We start from the raw sequence: 18,732 nt of genomic DNA on the forward strand, positions 1-18,732 counted from the left end.
AATCCTCACCAATAACGCAGATGGACCACCCGGAAATCTGTCCCTGTAGAATCCTCTTCTACCACTTGCTAGTGCTCGAACCAACTCATAACAAGCAGCAGCGATCGCTCACCCCTGTCTGCCGCGTAAAAGTCTCTTCTTCCTCCCTGAACGACCATCAATCCCCACCAATGGCACAAATAAACTGGCCAGAGGACGTCCTCTCAAGAAGTCCTTTAGCCGGAAGGTTGAACTCGGATCGACGTTAATTCTTCCGTCAAACGGTGCAGCTATCGCGTCCAGGAGCAACGTTCGCAAGTGTTCCCAAGAAATGCGAGGCGTACCAATTCCGAGCTTTGGAACGTTGTCGCTGGCTTTAGAGGTCTCTTGGATGGACCTTTCCGCGGGTTTTATGAGATTATACCTGACGATCCTGCGGTATCGCGCGACCTTCTCTTGCTCTCGTCCCCCATAAGCTGGGGCTCGAGTCGTTATATTTTTATGCGACGTGGGAGGAGCAGGTAGGGACGTTCGTCCTCCGAATAGGAGGCCAGATAAAAGGAAATGAGCGAAGATATTCAAAGGACACGAAAAAGGAACGGGGCAGGACTCGTATCCTTCTGCAAGCTCGTTCTTCAGCGTCCTTGCTGGCTTTCTGATGACTTCGCACTGTTATCTGGCAATATCGTGCCGTTACCAGGCGATAGGCCCCGTTAACGATTATTCATGACGGGATCTAGGAAGAATCGGGAAGCTCGGGTACTGTCCCGTCAGTTGGGTTATAGCTATCTGTGGTAAGGTCTCCTTCGAAGGGGTTATACTTCGTGTCGTTTCGAACTTTACACGTGTCAACATATGGTGAGACGACCACAAACCGATCGTTCCACGCAAAGGCGGTAATGAAACTTTTTTTACTTTCTTTCCGATAGGCAGCGTCTATTTATCGTTTGCGATCATCGATCCATTAGAGATCTTCAAGTGAATTCTTTTTATATTTACTCTTCCGTCCCACAATTTTACACGATTCGATCCTCTTTCTTTTATTAACCCGATAATCGCCTGTTGTTTTATGGGAGCCCAGGTTGAATCCCTTGTTCTACGTTCCGCTTGCTGGTTTTTGCTTTAGAAGGCGATGTATCAGGGGCTCCTCGCAGCACTCTGGCGCGCGTTGCTTCTTTTCGTCGCACCTGCAAGTAAAAACGTCCGTCAGAACGTTGTGGCTGGGCCGTGGATCGTGAAATGCGCGCTCGTTCAACGGCGGAACTACTATGCCAGCTTAATTGCTGGACCCTCCTGATCGCCGGTGGAAATCGCGGCTCGACTAATGCGTCCGAGGACGAACGCGGTTTATTCTCCTGCATTCCGACTGGGATTATTCGCTGCTGTACCCGTGACTGCTGATATTGTGGGGTATTTCGTGTAGAAGACGACCAGAGTAAAAGAATAAGGAGATGTAGTGAAGCTTTGAGAGAAAATTCGGATGGTCCCGACATTTACTGACTGAGGGGTTTGAGAATTTAAGGTTTTTTTGTTGGAAATCTGATGTGTACTCTATTCGTTTTTATGCCTATTTTTGAGATTAAACTGTATTGTTGGAAGTAGCCTCGTGTCTGGCCATAGACTGTCTGTTTCTCCTAGCTCCTCTTTATACTGTTTTCTGGACATGAAATGAGGATCTGAATTTTATAGACTGTATTGTATGGTCGTGTATGGATTATGCTTAAACTTGTGACTACATCTGCAGCATAAATAACACTATATTAGCATAATACAGGCATGCTAAAGTCTGATAGTAACAGAAGTAACGTGATACCGCGAAGTAGTAGAAGTTTCATGATACTTGTACGCGTAGTGGGTTACCTCTTTGTGTAATATAACACTAGTTGAACAATAAGTAACGTGATATCACGAAAGTGTTCAGTACAATGAATTGGGAGTCACCATTCGCTAACGATGCAAATCTATTTACATTTCCTGCCCCATCAAACACTACCGCATAGAATCTAAATACCAAATCTCCTCAAATCATAAATCAAGTTCTGGTTTCTAGAGTTCCGTACAATGCAGATAATCCACAACCCACAGCAATTTATTTTTTACATCTAAATCGAACTGAAGGTAATATTTCAGCAGATAAGCTCAATACCGCGTCATATCTCGTTTAATTGCCCCAGTTCTGCTCAGAAGAGTAGAACGAAATCGTTTTCCACACAGTACGTAGCAGAACGAGGGATGAAAGTAATCGAGGATCGATAGGGGCTGTCGAACGATCAGTCTCTTCCTTGGGAAAAGTTTCTCGGAAATAAGCTTGCCAATACAGAAAACGTGGGGCCGATCTTATTTCTGTCGACCGAAACTGGACGTATCATCCAACAGGGGATGGATTTTGAGTGCATTAAAGATGGAGGCAATATCGAGGATAGGATTATCTTTGGACCGATGATATCACGACGAAAATACTTCCGTTGCACTCAAACGAAACGAACGGATTCTGAACGCAAGACCACGTCCAAGGATTAAGCAAGAATTATCTTGGATTCAGTCCCTCGAATTCCGTCCACTTAATCCTGTTTCTGTCGGTCTACGTACACGTGCAGCCTGAATGTCGTTTTCTTCCCTGTAATTCTTTCGTGGTTAATCTCGAATCCTCTGTTAATTACGTCATACCGTAAAGAAAAGGAAGGTTGAGAGAAGGGTGGAATTACCCCAGCTAATGTTCGTATGGTGTCGCTTCTTTCGTATCTTTCGGGGGACAAGTAATGGAAATGAGCTATCTCTTTCTAAACCCACCCTTTTTCACACACCTAAGCTCACTGTTTTCAGATATTATTCAGAATATTTAGAATATTCCACTACAGACTTCTTTTAATTATAAATTCGGATCTAAAGGAGTAATTCTAGTTTTGCAGAAAAGGTAGAACTGGTATTAAAACACTCGATAGCTTTCTAAAGAAATACCACCCACATAATACTTCCCCGGTAACAAACGAGACAAAGCAATTTATAAAACCATTTACTACACCCTAGCATGGAGAATTGTATCGCCGTGGATCCAGAGAAAAAGTACCTACACTTTAATTACCGGCTTTTGCGAAGAAGATCCCTTAATCGAGCCCCCAACAATGTAAGAGAGGAATCGCGCTTTTAACAGGCTAATCCCGTGTAAAAGAAGTTATGACGGACAATCATTGTTCTCGATACGATATCACTCGGATTAAGAACGTTATCGCGTTCGCGCGCATACGTACGGCGAAGTTTTCCATGGAACCCGCTCGTATCTAAATCACTTGGCGCTAACGATAATCTCGATCCAAGAACGTAAGCTTAATCGCGCCGAGCTAATTCTCGCTCGAAACTCCCCAGACTGCAATAGTCGTAACATCCGCATGAAAGCTCGCGTATGAGAACGTGCCAAGAAAGCTCACCGTTTCGGGAGCCCCCTCGTACCCACTTCAAACTCGAAAGTACTTTCCTTTTAATCGCGTGTGTATGTAAGTTCTGGGTTAAAAGCATGTTAAAGTCTCAGCCAATCCACGCGAAATACATCTTACCGTCCCCTTTTCATTCCCCACCCTCCAGCTTTCAGGATTCGAGGGGGGTAACATCCCTCGCGCTCCCTCTTCTTCGGACGGCAGGTAATTAGCGCGATCTAATGCAGACCCGACACTACGATTCCGAATAGTATTTTCGGTGTAATTTCAGCGGCGGCGTTCCCTAATCTTCTAGAATTAATCACCGCTGATGTAAGCGCCGACTCGGAGCACCCTCTTCGACGTCATCCCCCGCGTCTGATACTCTCGAGGGAAGTTTCCGCGCGGCGCCTTAAATTGCGAACGTGCCTGAGTCCCGCGACCTGGCATTGTGTCAAAGCTGAATGACGAATAAAATTTCAACTGCGAACGCGAGAAATCACCGTGACGCAACCATCAGGGGATGGAAGTAGAAGGGGAGGAGAGATCCGAAGTTCGGAAGTCTCTACTTAGTCCATATATCGGTTGTTTGTCTGGACTAGTACTCGAGAGTCGAAAGGCCGAGAGTCTGGGAGTTCACAGAAACTGAGCTCTTCGAATTTTATGGGTTCCTGAGTATTATATTAGCATGAAATGTGCATATACGACGTCGAGGGTTATATTTTCTGATGCTTCTGTGGTTTCTATCTAAGCTACTTAGTCGTTTAATGCAGTGGCTACGTTTATTAGACGAATTTCTTGAAAAACAAATTTTCTCTTTGATCCTGCTACTAATCCTCTAACTAAAAAGAATCGTATTGCAATTTTCACTCTTTCCCTAACTATTTTAATTCAGATTTAAAACAATTCCCAAAGTTTAATACCGACGTGCACCACATTTTCCTTATTAATCCGTATCCCCACTCGAAAGTACGTTCGAGACTGATTGCAACCGAGTGCAGGAGGAGCGCATCGTGAAACTCGGCCGCATTGTTAACAAGATCGTCGTCCACGTCCGACGTAATTTAATTCCAAGGTGTCCGCTCGTTTCGCCAGAAGTTCGAGTCGGGTGAGCCGGGACCAGCCGTAGGAGAGCTAACTAAACCTGAAAAGGTGCTTTTTGCCGGCAGTATTAGCCGTCGATGTTGACCCGTCGTGGTTCTTCGGTCGTGACTCGCCGCTGGTTCTTCCGACGAGGGCAGATCGGCGCGAGTTTATTGGATAAAACTCGATGAAGAACTACGGTGCCGAAGCCATCGACCTACGGTCCCAGTAGCCCCCCGAAGAAAATGAGATACCTTAATAAGGCGTCGTCTCCGGCTGTAATTACGCGTTCCAACTTCCTCGCTATTTTCGTGCTGCGAGTAATTAGAATACCGATAGCTTCAGCGAACGTACTTGCTGCCCCTTCTCACCGCTCTCCGCCTCGCGCACTTCTCTTTTTACTCCCGTTAAGAATGCGTCCAGGATTTAACGGGCGTATAACTTCCACGACGTTCCATCGCGTACAGGAAACGCCAAGGTGGATAAGGAATTAAAGACTGACAGAAATTATTCTGAATGAATCAGACAAAGCAGAGAAAAATTTTAAGAATGATTCTACGCGACAAATAAGGCGAGAGTAAGACACGATGAAATATGAAGCAGAGCATCTCTGGTCTTTTCTGGATTTTTAATTAGGTATTGTTCTACAAAACGTCTCGATCACAATATCGTTGTTTTTGATAGTCTTTTTATTTTGTTACTGGAAGTCATTCCTTAAGTTTTCTCTCACCACTTCGAAAATATCTGGGATTCTCTCTTGTCGTAGCCACGAGCGGATTAATTACGTGGATGATCGTAGATTTTGCGCAACTTCTCGTCAAAGCTTTCATTCGGTGTAATATTAAGCAATCTTGTAGATAGCGACTCCAGGCGGTTCATTTCATCCGTGGATTTTTCATTAACCATGAAAAAGTGGGTATGTTGCTACGTTAGCGAATGGGCCCAGATTAATCAAGATGTTCGTGGTAGTGCCCGAAGATAAAATGCTTCTCTACATTATTTAATCTAAGGACGTGAAAATGTAGATCATGTTGCATCGAAATTCATTGCATAGAAAATATTCACTTTGTGAATCTTACGTTTGTATAAACTTAGCCCAGGAATTCCCAATTTCCAGAAAACTCGAGACTGATCAAATCCAAAGTCCAAGACACAGTTAAACAAAGTTTCCCAACTTTTTTGCGCACGGTATATCTCAGCTCTCTTCGCAAGTTCGAAGCAGTCACTTGACGTATTGCGATAAATCATGTAGAAAGAGTATTTCGCAAGTAAACTGAAATCCAAACTCGAATCTTCGTCTCGCTTTGCAACAGTTTCAAACAATCGAGCTATTTCGAGCCGACTCGCAGCTTGCATTCGCAATGATTGCAGTCTACCGATAACAGGAAATATGCCCTTTTACTGTAGACAGCGGCAGTACTCGAGCAACGGTGGAAGGACATTATTCGCAAAGCAAGCAGCAATTAAGGACTCCGTGATTTCTATTGATCTTCGATCTTCGAACGGGAAGCTCGACATCCCTCGCAATCTTCGCTCCAAGCATTGATAAAACAAACTTTCCTAACTTCTTTGCTCCGCGACGCGTTTCGCCCGCTCAAGAACGAGAACTCCATCGCAGGCGTAATCACGATCGCGCATAATGCTGGTGGCAATCACATTTCAAAGTAAAACCGTAGAAAAATACGAGGGAGATAAAGTACGCGGATACACGAGGGCGATTCGAAGGCTGCCCTGGACCGCTGCGCGCTTCGTTACGCAGTCATAAAGGGAGAAGTACGAAACCGCCATTACGTAAAATTTTATACCCGCTTTTACTTATCCGTAAAAAGATTCTCGGCCGCGTTGAAGGAGCAATACCCGCGATTATTCGTTTCCCTGGCGTTGCATTCGTCTCCGTTTTCGCTATTCTCCTGTTGTTTCTTCGTCATTTATTCAGACCCAGTTCCAAGGCAGAGATCGTGAAAGTTTCAGAGGCTGCACAGACTCCAGAGCCAGGGTGCTCGAAACAATGGTCATACGTGCCACGTACACGTTTACAGAACGGAGTTCATCTCGTATTTTTCCCGGTGACAGCGTCGAACTCGTTCTTATCCGATCGAGGAGTCCGCCCCGTGTCGTAATTCCCTCTACGCCCACGCGCGCACCTCCTGGCTCTACAGGCGAACGAGTCTCGACGATTTTCCCTGGCTCTCCCCCTCTGTCAGATCGTTCGCCCGTCCACGACGCCCTCCAACCTTTCCCTTCCCGATGAATAAATAAAAATCGGCCGGGAATCTGCCGGCGTAATTTATCGACACGCTATCGGCTTCCTGATCTGAGAAGTGCACTCGAGAAAATCGAGGACATTTCGCTCGTACATCAAGCACAGGGTTGTCGGAATCGAAAAAGTGCCTCAGAGAGGAAAGATACGCTGCGGGAAAGTTTTGGTATACCTATTAAACAGGAGAGTATTAGCAGGTACCTCATTGAGAGGTCATCAATGAAGTTCTTTGGCGATCACTTAATATAGGTTTAAAGTCTCCTCATTCGTTTTCACTTTTAAATTCTAATTTCCGAACCGAAATTCTATTTTTTATATAAAATCTAGAACTATTTCTGACTTGTCTGTCTGCTTGTAAGAGTTAAAGAAAGAACAGGATCAAATATACTGCTCTTCAATATGTCTTACAATAGAGAATGCAAAGTAAACTTTTATGGAATGTTGTATTTCAAACCGATATCGTTGTGAATTCGCCGTCACTAATATCTCTTCTCGCCCTACCTCCGTCTCTTCACGGGCATTAATAATGCCTCGTCTCGAGTCAGCCGCGTCGACAAGGCGGGAAGGAAATTATATCGTTTTCTCGTTAGCAGCGTTGTTTCTGCGCAGAGAAGAGAGAGAAGAGAGAGAAGGAACGAGACGAGACCGTGTCGAGCCATTCATAAGGATTTGACGGGGAATTACGTCTACTTAAGCGCGTTTGGAAATACGGACGAGTTGGAGGTTAGAGAAGGGGGAGATAAAGGGGAGGAAGGAGAGGTGAGAAAGAGAAATTTGTCCAGTGACCACGTGCTCCCGCCCTCCCATTGATATATATTGTCCCGTTACGCGCGGTCACAGGACTTCGAGGGCTTAATGTGATTTAGAGGAGGGACAGAAGTTGCTCGCGATGGACCGTATGTTTCGAAAGCCCTCGGAGAATTATTGGATACGTGACGTCGCGAGTTACCTATCCCCACCGTCGTTCGAGCGTGTTCCCCGCGACGCCCAAAGTGGCAAGAATCGATAAGGCGGCAGACGCCGCGAGAGATAACGTATGCCAGACGCGTCGGTTGTATCGTAATCAAATATTTCGTCTACGCCCATCCAACTCTGTCAGTGGACTCGTGTATACGCTGGACACGCGCGAGGAATGCGATCCTTCTTCCCTCTCTAAGGTGAACTCAAACCCTGAACGAGCTCCCAGCGTCGTATCTCGTATGTGAACCATCTGCTTCGTTGAGAAAACGGAAAAAAAATTTGGCTCCATGTACCACGAATTGAGTTGTAGGAATTTGTACTAGTTTCAGCTTGTGAAGTAGAAAGAAATAGAAATTGAAGCTATTTACTTTGCTATTGTACAGGAGTAAGAATAAAAACGTTCTAAATCCCAAAAATCTTAACTATCATTGTAAAATTATTTTACTTATACGTGTAAATACAAAATTATTCTGTAATACCGTAAATAAATGATAGAAGTTATATAGACAGTGTAAATTTAATTCCCTTTGCTACCATGAATAGTTTCAGGTCAAGTTTTTGCTTTATCGACTGTCTACTCTATCTATTGAGCCGGTCTGACTATAGACAGACTCCTTCTACTTAAGCCTGATATAATAGAGCGCTGGTCTAGTGTCCCAATACTGATTACGTAGGGTTGCGATTATGGAGACATTGATTCTATGGCTCTCGCGATTATCCCGACAGTTAAACAGAGATCCTCGTGCTTATGATATGGAAACAGTTTCATGTTTACATTATGGATCGCTGGATTATTCGGTTCTAGTATATTCTGATGTATGCAACGCGCTACGAGTCCACGAATTACGTGTTGCAAACGCAAATAAAGGGGTAATACAAATTCTAATAATCCGTTCATGGAATACTGTATTATAGAAGAGTATTATATTATAGCATTATAGAAGAACATTTTACAGAGGGACTGTGCAAAGTTACTATGACACGTATATTAATGATCATAGGTCAAGCCGACGAGAATAATAAAAAATACTGAAAGATACGTTTCGAGCCGCTTAGTTACTTTGTATACGTTCGTCCACTTCTAGTAGTCGTAGTCTCATTATAACGTAGCGCTATCAGAACTTATTTGAAACAAATCCACCGTAAATATTACCCAGCAGACCTTCCACTCGTATTTCTCTGAGAAACAGAAGGTCGGACAAACGGAACAGCGTTATTAAAAAGATGCCCGAGGCGACACGTGGACAAGAAGACGCAAAAACCCACGGTGGATCCGTAACTGATGTCTCGAGTCAGGGTTGCAAAACGATATCGAACGGGGTGTCGCTGGCATATGGCATCCCTCGAGGGTTCAAAGGTCGGAAGGATCCTTCCCTTAAACCGATTGCCCCCTCGTTGACGCGCTCATGCGTAAGCAAGCCCTTTTTGTTATTCCTCGCCTCTCATGGGACCTTTCAGCGTGAATTCCCTCTCGTAGGTGCAGAATTTCCCTTCCCTCTCATCGCACAGGCAGCTAGGAATTTTTTACAAGGTCTCGCCCTCTGGTTAATGTTTGGAAGATGAATATAGTTTCTGGCGGATGGAAGAAAAAGCGTTTTACCCGGTAAACGAGGCGAAAGTTTACGTACTCAGCAGAGTTGTACTTCAAAATATTGCACCAAGCAATTAAAGCACTATTTTTGTTCTCTGTTTTTATACTAACGCGAAATGCTCCTGTTTAATGGACCACAATCGAACAACGGAGTCACCACTATTTCAAATTAGCTGAGCGAAACGATGTCCAAATAATAGAATGTTCGATTGAATGGTGTGTGAATAATGGAATAATAATTCTACTATTTCGAGAGAAAATTCTAGCTTGCGAGGACGGATACTCGCTCGATCAAATATTTTCGAAAAATGGAAGTGCTGTATTTTACATTTTTCGGTCCGTTTCGCCGTGTTCAGAAAAATCTTCTAAAAGTCTGTGTGTTTTTTCTTACATTGCATGAAACAATATAAACTGTGCGTGAGAGTGGAGAGCTCGCCGTGGTTCCCCTCTGCGTTTTACTTCGAACGTTAATTTCTCGGGGAAATATGACGAGAGACAACGAGGCTGAATACACGTCGTTCGGAATTTTAAGCTCCATAAATTTCGTAATTTTACGCAGAGGTTGAAAGGGATTTAACCCATTCTCGTGCGGCTCTCAGACAGAGACTCGCCAATGATAAATTTTAATCGCATATCCTGATCGAGGCGAGCCCTCTCAGATATCGACAGATAATGAAACCTATTTACATAAAACACTCGTTAGTCTTGCAACGAGTACTCGTTCAGAGTTTCGATAATAGTGTGGTTCATTGTCGGGGTTACGAATATTCGAGACCTTCTCCAGATGCTTTTAAAGCGCAATGACTTGTAAAAGCCGATTGTAATCAACCCATTCCAGTGCAAAAGTGAGATACTGAAGCATTCTCTTTCGAACATGTATTAATCAGAGCCAAGCATTATTCCAGCATGGTTATTCGAATAAGAAATTATATTAATTGATCAGAAATAATTACTATAAAAGTATATCTTTATTTATTTTATCAAATAAATTATATTTCTCGGAATTATTCCGTAACTTGATCATTATCCAAATGACTTATTACTTTATTTTGTATTCGGTTACATGCTTTGCCGGGATTATTTCACAGATAATGATTTTATAACGAGAGGGATATAACAGGGAAAAATTATATAATAAAGTTAAAATTCCGTAATGTATTTTTAATATTTTACAAAATATATACCTGATCACCACAGGTGCTCTGAATTATATTTAATATAGAAATAGTAAAATATTTCAAACACTAGTTGTTCACCCTTTTCGTGAAATAATTACTACCCAAGTCTGGAACAGATTTATGTACTTATCTCTAGATAATACCCTCATTAAAAAATCAATAAAAAGTTGAACTGTAATCTTCCAGCAGCTTTTGTTTACTACAGTTTCCCGAAATTGACTTTCTGTAAAGTTACCTACAATGTGATTTACTCCAAACAACTTTCCTTTAAGCGGCAAAGTACTGATCAATTCCGACTGCTTTTGTGCGCTTAACTTTAATATTTCGCGAAACATAATGGTAAAATATACGCTCGTTGCACAATTCAGGTTTTAACGCTCCTCTGTATATACTGTCGTTACGAGCACAATGCATAATTGCACTGTGTAACTTTTTACCGTTCCAGAAACTTCTAGGGAGCCTGTAACGCTGTACATGAATCCAGTTCCTAAATTCTAAAGCTGCGTAATTTCTCCACGAAGCTGCTATTCCATAAAACACTATTTATTCTCGTTTATATTCCCGCGCCCTTTGTCACGGGCGATATTTCTTCATATACTTCCCATAAAACGATACAATTCAGCCACGATCAGAAAGGATTACGACCCTAATAAACCCATATAAATCTGTCGTTAATAAAAGCCCCATTAATTTCATCGACTTAACCGCGACGTTATCAATAACGATTCCCTCAGAAACGAAGAGCTAATAGAAAGCAACGATACCTACCCCAATTCATCGGTTCATTTCTCGAGTCGCCAGAATCCCCATGCTCTCGGTTATCTCGCAAAAAGCCATTCTCGCCTGGGCTCGAAATTTTATGCGACCTTTCACCGAGTCACGAACAAAGCATCTCGACTGAAACGCATTACGCTATGCACGGATCGTTTCAATTCGAGCACGTCGAAACGCAGCGTTCCCGAATTGTCGACTCTCTACGAGGGTTGTGTCCCACAGCTCGGCCTCGACGCCTTTATTTCTATTTAACCGGGCGTTGATTCCGCATTTTCGAGAGATCGCTCGTCTCTGATTCGGCTCTCTATCGGTGCCGCTGGCGGTTGATATTGAATAAAAATAAACGGGCGACGAATGTGTTTTGCTCATTTACCCCGCAGCGTGTCGTCGTTCCCGCCCGCACATGTCGAATTTCAAAAACACTCGCATCGATCTGTCTCCCCGATCCACGTCCACCCCCTGCCTCCTGCTCCTCCGTCGTCTTTTTTTTTTCCCCTCGTTCGAACTGAATCGATTCCGAGATGCCTCGCTGTTGGACAAATACGCGATCGCGTTTCAGCGGATGGCAATAAAAACACCGTAAACAGAGTGTATCGCGATTTCTGCTCGCGACGCCGTGTCCTGGGCGCGAAATGTTTCCCGTCCCCCGTCCCCAGGCTGTAAATGGATTTCTATTACGCGAGATCTACGTCGATGACTGGCCCGACGCAGCGATCCACCCTCGATTCGGTGATCTTAACTGCCGCGGCTCACGCGAACCGTAGATCGTAATCGCGTAATAAAAATCCGCTCCCCGCCTCCCTTCTCTCCACGACTTTGCATGTATAACTTAATTACTCGCGACAGAGGAGTGACGCCGAACCTGCCGTGCTGTTGTGGCCCGCCAATTAAATCGAATCACCGCGCGGGCTAATTTGACGTCGACGAATTTCGCGTGTTCGCAAATATTTTCTTCGTGTTCATTTGGACATCGATGGTGGGGTATTGATGACTGTTTTAACAGTCGCTGCTAGGAGGGAACAAGCGTTGATTTGGGATAAATATTTTTGTGTTTCAGTGTGTTTAATAGTGAGTATAGAATCGTGAATTTTTTATTTCAGACAATGCTGTAGTTTTATATCAGTGTTTTAGTTTCCCGGGTCGTCTAGTGTTTATTACTGCGAGTTAATTTAGAAAGAGATGGGTATAATTGGGTAGTGCTATAGTTCGCGATGGAGGAAATTAGGAGTCATAAATTACTCGAGGTGGTAAACAGAATTAGGTATTGGGGAATCGATCCAACAGGAGTTCATGGTACCAGTATCTTATACATAGGACATATAACAGGAACTAATTTAGTTTATAGTACTTTACGCCAGTTTCACCAGGACTCTGAGTTTCCGCTATCACCAATCATACATTGATTTTGTCGTTAAGGGGAAGCTTCTTACCTCCCTCTATTCATAAAGTAATTTCCGCTTTTTATGAATAGCATTCGCAGTAACTCTGTTACCAATACTGGCAAGGAGAGAAACTAAGACGCCCTATAAATCGAGAAGTTCGGATTTTCCTATAAAACTAAGGTCCAAAACCGCCATTAAACTTTGATCCGATCCAAGCCCTTCCACCTGCAACGTGGAAAAAACTGACCGCACCATGTACCAAAAATCCAACAAGAAAAAGCTCCGCTACGGGAAAGGAAATCCGTGACAAATCGACAGGAAAATAAATCGATCGACTAAGTTGTTTCATTACGACGAAACGTTTCATTTTCTAGTGAAAGGAACCTCGGCGCGTAGGAAATCTGATCTCTCGATAATGATTCGAATGGTGGAAAAGAGTGAAGGCAGGGATGAGGGAAGGGCATCGGATCGTAAATAAAAATGAATCGGCGTCGCGAGGGGACGATAGATCAAAAGGTAGCTGCGGGCCAGCCACCAGCGACCGGCCGAGAAAATAAAAGAGAATTATTGAGGAGCGAAATAAATCAAGGCAGGGCTCGCTGGCGCTCGCTGCTGGTTGTTCGTCGATGCTGCGACCAGCGATGGTGTCAGAGGGGCTGTACTCCACGCTTCGAAATGAACGCGATAAGAGAAACACGTGTTGAGCACGCTTTCTCACCCTCCGTCGCTTACCCTCCTCCCCTTCTTAGTCTCCGCGTCTCGCGTCAATACATAAACCCTCACCGTGGCCCTCATATCACTTCCTCGACTCCCCTCGTATTTTTTTTTATTCTTTCGCGGAGCAACGCAGGAAATACTTGTCCCTACGACACGAAGCGCGACTTCGATAACGTTTCATGGACATCGCGCTAAGGGCGAGGAAATTTGTCGATGGGGTTGTTTCAGCGGGACTCGAAGGGGAGAAAGATGAAAGAGGAGATACGGAGTGTGTGTTTATATCTCGCAGCAATAATTGAACCTGCCTTTATTTTAATACTTGCTGGAATTTTTAATTGCGTATGTACTCTCAATGCGATGTTTTGATGGAATGTTTGGATTCGACAAGACGTATGAGTGACGGAAAATTAAATGTGCTTATAGCTACGAGGAGTTTTTATTTTAATTTGTTAATAAATTTTTTATTCTTAGCGAACGTTGCTATGAAAACGAAAAATTATACATTTAGAAATAAAATGGCTTTAATGTAAGTGCATTTACAGTAACTTAATAGTAGTTGTCTTTGAAGAAATCCACGTATATCTTATAAAATTTACTCTGTAGATTTATGTGCTTCGTATTTAGATAAAAAAGATTGCACGAAAAGATGTCGTGATTGAAGGAACAAGAACGGCCAAACAGAGGGTAAGAGAGCAAAGCGATGGTGGGCGGATTTATACATCGAGACTTGGAAAAGAGGTCGAGAAAGGGGCAAACGGAGACAAAAGAAAGCGGAAAGATGATTCAGAGAGGGTGAGAAATCATGTTCAACACGTGTTCCTTTTATCGCGCTTCATTTTGAAGCGTAGCCCGGGATTCTTTTGATGGGGAACGTAATAAGGACGAAAACATAGTTACTCTTCGCCTATTTTATACAATACGGCCGCGACCCGTTAATATGAACTCTCCTGCCTGTTCTCCCGTCATTTTAACATTTAATGCGCCTTCAAAGAGAATGAAATTGAAACGATTTTTTGAAAATACCTTTTCTGCGATATATAGACAAAATATTTATAAACCAAAGAGTTGCCCATATCTCTTGCATATTAATTCCTGATTGAAACAATTCTGAAGGACCGTGGAATAGAGATACGAACTAAATACTAGTTAAGAATTTTTAATTATCTTGAATAAAAAAATAAGTTTCTTCTTAATAATCCATCTACCTCTGTACAATTCAGGACTCATATATTCAACATACGCCAGACCATTGAAACGATTTTTCATTACCTATTCATTACAATTTTCTTCTTTCTTTGAACAAGCTGTATCAGTCTGTGCAATTCAAACTTATAATATGTAAAACCTCCTGCATCGCTGACTGGACGAACGAAAGGAACTACGGATTTCAACTCCTTTCAATCCACATGATACAGAGGGCATACGTTTCAGCGGCCATTAGATTTCAATTAGAAAATTACACGTCCAGATGGAACGCGCGCATCAAATGCCTAACATCCGAGCGGAAATGCCCGGTATTCGGCAGAACGCGTAAAAGTTGTGGAAGGCGGGCCGAGAGGGTGAATTGGAAAACAGCGAGGCGTTTGAGGAAGGGGTCATGGACCTTTAGGATCGTGCTCAAACTTTGCCTCGCGCGCTCGTCAAATACGTTCCGACTCTGCGGCGTCTAACTTGACTAATTGGCTTCCTGTTGGAACTGAATAATAATTGAATAATGGAATATTGAGAGGCGCGCGTGCAACGAAATTCGCGCACACCTCCAACCAACGCGGAATCGCTAAAGTTGGTCCGTGTATTTACATCGGAATAACGTCAGGTAGAAACATTCGAAGATCGTAAAGGGTTTGTTTTTCCGCTTTCTTTTTCTCGTTTTAATTTACCAGTCAACCCAGGCGGCGCGGAATAATTGGATTTCTCCGGGAGGGCAATTAAGTCCTGTCACACGCGCTAATCACACGCCACTTTTCTGTAGAGAGTGGTTTGTTATTAGTAGCATCGAGGAACGGGGTCATTCCTCGTGAGAAAACAAGCAGGAACTATACAGTGAAGCATTTACGAGAAAATGAAATTTTCTTTTTTCTCGGAGTAATGAGTCTTGTACATGGGGTACGTGAACCCTTGGCTAAATAGCATTGATGGCGTAATGGGCTAGCTCGAAGTCCCTGTTAACACCAAGTAATCCTGAATCGACAATCACGAATTGGAAACCTCGATGGGGCGACGATTCGACGTTTGACGGTCGAGATTCGTTTCAGTAAAATGCTGGGAAAGGGGGAATGTTCTTGAAATAGAGAATCGAATAGAACGTTCTTGTTAACTCGAAAGTTAGTCAGTCAAAGGAATGTTAAGCTAAGTAACGTGCTGCTAACAATTTTGATGTAAGATACACGTCAAAGACTAAGATAAATAGCTTCTGGTAACAACCTTTCAGAACACTCACTTTTCTGTTATTTTAACCCTTTCGTGCAGTTATTTAATCCAAATGGAAATATTTCACAATTACATTCCCTTGCAATTGCTTAACACAATTTCCACTCTACTCGCGCTACAGTGATTCATAAATTTGTTCTTAAAAGATTATTACATTGTTCAGAGAACTTTATGTGGTGCATGATTTATTCGAGAAATGAAGATTTAACTACGTTAAGCACTTGTTCTCCTTTCAACCTAAAACTTTCTCTTTCAAACTGCTCCGGAATAAAATTACCTAATTATTTCAAGTAGCTCATATTTAAAATTGCAGACTGGATAACTCGTTATGGATGCCTGCTATTAAGAACTGCCAACAGATAACGTACAGTTAGTTGTCGAAACCTACACGTATTTTGCGAATTTGTCGTGCTTGAGAAAATGCAGAATTAGTTTTTGTACTTTATTTTTTTAAGAATAAAGTACGAGTTTATAGAGCATACATACAACGTTTATTCGAATAAATTCAGCGAGCTTTTTCACCTCTAAATACACCTGAATATATCCTTTATGACAGTATACTCTATATTAACTAACGTTTGTATTTTCTTTACGTTTATATTTTCTAAGAGCCCCAGAGAATAAATCGAGTATATCGAGCCAGTCCATAAACAGTACAATACACACCGCGGAAAGTGTGCCTGGCTAACGAAGATATTCCAATTTTCTCGAAATACCTTTCTCAAGACTATAACTTAGTTACCTTTCCATTAGTCTGGAGATCGTCGAAAACAGACTAAACCGCGAAGAAAAACGTCAAAGTGCAAAGCTCTTCATTAGACTCGAGTACCCGCGTGGCGACGCTCGAGGGAAATTTCGAACCCTGAAAGCGTCGCGTGCCATTCGAAAAATATCACCGCAATTTACCTTAAAAAGGGTCTCCGAGCTGAGAGCGCTAATATCGGCACGTGACTGCGAATAATTTCCTCGACGTCACCGACAAAAACGTCGCCACGCCGCGTCACGTTCCGCCCCGCGTCGCGAGATATTGCTGATCATTCTCCGCGATTCAGAGATCGAGGATCGTTTCAATTTCCCGTGCGTCGGCCTCTTGTTCTCCGTTCTGAACTCCGACGTATCATGACGGACGGTCGGCCCTGGCTAGCACCATTTTTCTTCGACGCGAAATTACTTTTCTGGGCCCTTAACAAACGTCGAGTCATTGTTATCGCGCGGCCGAATGACGTGACCCGTTACCCCTTCGGGAGAAAAGCGAGGCGATAGGAGAGAGTTTCGCGATTACCGATACAGTCAGTCGTTCGACTCTCCGTTGCACTCGAAATGGGGAATGCAAGATAGATTCGAGCGAATTTAGTTGGCTAAATGTGGACTACCTGCTAGGAACGCGGGCACAGCGGCTGGTCTGACCGCATACGGTTTATTCTACTTCAAGAAGCGAGCTAACGATGTTATTATTCTGACGAACTTCCTGAACGCTGTTTTCGTATTTTCTCTATCTCTGGGTGAATCGTGTCGTGTGAGTACTAGATTTGTTTATATTAATTTATCAGTATTGTTATGTTGTTACGATCGGATGCAGCTACGCTGTTTGAATGCGATAAACAGAAGTGTGTACGTAATCTGATTTAATCTGGTTTTGGAATAAAGTTATGAATATTATTGTTTAAATTTGACATTTCTGAAAACATGATAGCTTTTATAATACTATTGGATTTGTTATAGGGAAACTGATTACGCGAGTTATCGAGCTGTTCAAATATTACTAAATATCATGACAATGAGTAAGAATGCGAGAAATTAAATAATGGTTTTAAATAACATTCGTTTCAATTAATCTCATAACTCAGTTGTCAATTCATTTTTGGAACTACGATGAAACAACAATTTGATGTTCCTTTCCTCTACGTGCCTGACTGGATAATAAATAAACTAAATTATACGAAGTGTAAGGATTATTTTAGAAACGATCACGTAAATGTGTCAGGTAACTGACAACCACGAAACTGTTATGGATATTGTCACGCTATTCAAGGAGTACTATATTTTATTAACAATTATTCAATATTTTTCTAAGAAATCATTCCGACGACTTTTATTTTAAGCTTAAGTGGAATTAATATACCATATTACAGACTCTAGTGAACCACTTATTAATACTTTAAAAATATAATTATAAGACCAATAAATTGGATAACAACATCAATCGGATGTCACTAATTTTTCATTTTCCAATCCATCCGAAGATTCAACTCACCCCTGCCACAGTGAAAGAAAACCTCAACATCCCCCTCGATTTCCACCTTTTCCCGAAGAAAATTCCCCGTTCACTTCTGTCAATGTCAACATTAAACGTGCACGTACCTGTCAACGCCGACGAACCATCCGAACATCCTTTGGATCCCGGCTCTTCATCCCTGGAGAACGTTGCCTCCACAGTGGAGCGTAACCCAACACAGAACGCTTGCTCTGCCAAAGAATCCTCTTCCTCCTTGCTCTTCAATCTCTCTTCTGATAGAACCAAATCAATCACAATGCACAAGCACAATCGTGTAAAGACAGATCGCGGTCGAGCTGAACGCCTCGTGTTACCGGCGATCACCGATCGACCATTCCATCCGACACGTCTCCGAAGGCGTCGCGGCGCTCACTGCGGTGACTCCGCTGCGTACCCGCCCTTATAGCATCGTGTTGCGCTCGCACCGCGTCCCCACCCCACGCGCCCCTTCCACGACCGTTTCCCTCGTTCCGAACCCCTGCGCCGCGCCGTGCCGCGAACCTCGCAGCCCCTCTTCCGCCCCTGTGCACCCCCTGGCCGTCACCACCGCCACACACCTTGCAGGATAACGCGAGCGTTTTGGTAGAAGCGTTCAAAAGACTAGCACCGATGCGTTCTTCGAGCGTGCTTCGACGCCTCGTGCGGGAAAATTGAACGGGCCCCGGAATGAATTTCCTCGGGACTGCTGCATCT

Source organism: Calliopsis andreniformis, chromosome 9, assembly GCF_051401765.1.
Source record: "Calliopsis andreniformis isolate RMS-2024a chromosome 9, iyCalAndr_principal, whole genome shotgun sequence".
NCBI classification, from domain to species: Eukaryota; Metazoa; Arthropoda; class Insecta; order Hymenoptera; family Andrenidae; genus Calliopsis; species Calliopsis andreniformis.